The sequence below is a fragment of the Gossypium hirsutum genome, chromosome A04 (genome assembly GCF_007990345.1).
Source record: "Gossypium hirsutum isolate 1008001.06 chromosome A04, Gossypium_hirsutum_v2.1, whole genome shotgun sequence".
Classification (NCBI taxonomy): domain Eukaryota; kingdom Viridiplantae; phylum Streptophyta; class Magnoliopsida; order Malvales; family Malvaceae; genus Gossypium; species Gossypium hirsutum.
In genome coordinates, this window is record NC_053427.1 from 53374575 (window position 1) to 53376989 (window position 2415).

The following is a 2415-nucleotide window of genomic DNA, read 5'->3' on the forward strand; positions in this document are numbered from 1 at the left end:
GACTAATCCAACCAAGCAATCGGGCTACCCAAAATCGTCCAACATGCTGACCCAATCAGCTAAAAATAGCTGATTTACTGACTTTCAAGTCAGCCCTCGAAGTCTCCTTAAAATCGCATTCAAATCCGTCCATTCCCTATGCTTTTAAAGATTTGTCCTAAGCTAAATTTAGGAAAGTTTGAAACATTCAAACTTTGCTACATGTGTGGCCGGCCAAGGGGGTATATGGCTGCTGATTTTTTGCTAGTTTTAGTAGCCAATCCCACCTATAAATACCCCCTTCACCTATTCATTTTAACACAACTTTCATTCCATGCATCTCTCCCCCTTTCACTCACTTTCTCTCTTCTAAACCTCCCTTTGTTTTCTATTGCCGATTTCCCTCTAGGAGAAGAGCCCTCCAACCAGCTTGGGTAGCAACATTGAAATGCTTGTAGAAGCCTCGATTCAACAGAATGAGCGGAGTAGGAGGAGTGGATGAAACTAGCCAGGCTTCAAAGAAACACAAGATTTGATTCTAGTTTCATATCCTTTAACTTTTATTGTTGTTGTTATGAACATGTCTATGAATATTTGTTATGTTGTTATTCTAAATTTACTTAAAATGGCTTAAATTTAATTCGTGTTAGGTTGATTGCATTTCGTCTACTTAAGTTATTAAAATCATGTTTATGTTGTTATAGGTCTTGGTAAATTGTTTGATTAAGTAAAATCATGATTAACCTGAACATAAGATAGAAACAAATTTTTCTCAAAAATTCAATTTGTATAAAATATTAATAATTCAATGAATTGAAAAATTAAATAATTAAATAAATTTGAAATTTAGGAGAAAATTTTTCTTACCACCTTTGTATAAAAATTAAGAACTCAACAAAATAAATAAAAGAATGTGAAGCTAAAGATGTTGATTTAGGGTTTGTTGGAGGGTAATTGGTTAGTGGCTTGGTGTAAAGTTATGGAAAAGGGTGGTTGAGTTGTGGCTTGAAGTTGCAGCAGCTTGTGACAAAGGTGTGGGGTGTGCGAAACAATGGAGCACATTGTTGATGCAAGGGTGTGCACAGCTTAAAGAAAGGAATAGCAGTAGCACGCAGAGTTGGTGTGCAAGCAAGGTGCGAGCAGGGGCTGTGCATGCGAAAGCATCAGGGCTGGTGCACAAGCAGGTGCGTGGGTAGCAAGCAGCAACGTTGTGCAAGGTAGGGGTGTGAGCGGCAAGTGCTTCAGCTGGACCACCAAGTAGGGCAGGTAGCAGTAGAAGTAAGCGGGAGTTGGTGCGAAGGTTGTTGGGTAGGTGCATCAATTGCACACAATGGGCATTTGCAATTATTGGCTGAATAGGAGCTACTGGGCGGTGTTGCTGGTGGTGGTTATGAGTTTGGATGCTAAGGCCGACAGTGGGAAGGGTGTATGGGGAAGTTGGTTAAGGTGATGTGAATGGTGGAGAAATTTGATAGAATTTATAGTGAAAGAAGGAAGGAATTCAATTAGAATCTGACAATGAAGAAGACAAGCAAGTCAGAGAAGGATCGACGAGATGAACTTCAAAAACCAGAATCAAGGAAACGGAGCAAACCCTACTCAAAATCCTATCCTTATTGCTTATGATAGGGATAGAGCTCTAAGACAGTATGTCGTGCTAGTGCTTTATAATCCTAATCCAAGTATTAGGAGACCCAAAATCGAGGCACAACAATTTGAGTTAAAGCTAGTCATGTTCCAAATATGTCAAATAGTGGGCTAATTCATTGGAATGCATACCGAAGATCCTCACATTAACTTAGGACTGTTTATAGAGGTGAGCGATTCTTTCAAGCTAGCTGGAGTACCCAAAGATGCATTACGATTAAAACTATTCCCATATTTGTTAAGGGACAGAGTTCGAGCTTGGTTGAATTCATTGCCACTATATTCCATTACCACATGGCTAGAGTTAACATAAAGATTCCTTATGAAGTACTTCCCACCTAGCAAGAATGTTAAGTTGCAGAATGAAATTACTACCTTCCAAAAAATGGATGACGAGTCCTTGTATGAGGCATGGGAAAGGTACAAAGAATTATTACAGAAATGCCCTCATCATGAAATCTCATATTGCATTCAACTTGAAACATTCTATAATGGTCTCAATACTCACACGAGAAAGGTAGTAGATACTTCTGATAATGCTGCTCTCCTTTCTAAGTCTTATAATGAGTCTTATGAAATCATTAAAAGGATTGATAGCAATAACTACCAATGGCCAACCAATCGAGTAGTGTGAAGAAGACGAGTCACTAGAGTATATGAAGTAGACGCTCTCACTTCATTCGCATCTCAGGTATCTTCAATATCCTAAATGCTCAAAAATTTTACTATTAATGGGTTTAATAATTTTGCAGCTCAGCCACCTAATCAATTTGAAAATGTTGTCTGTGT

The 2415-nt window shown here is 38.6% G+C and overlaps 1 non-coding gene across 1 annotated transcript; it reads right to left on the reverse strand.

Annotated features, from left to right (window-relative positions):
- Positions 1-1979: 1979 nt before the first annotated feature.
- On the reverse strand, positions 1980-2085 carry LOC121228626 (small nucleolar RNA R71). The gene has a single exon (XR_005926202.1). It is a non-coding gene; the product is annotated as a small nucleolar RNA R71 (small nucleolar RNA).
- Between the last annotated feature and the right edge of the window lie 330 nt (positions 2086-2415).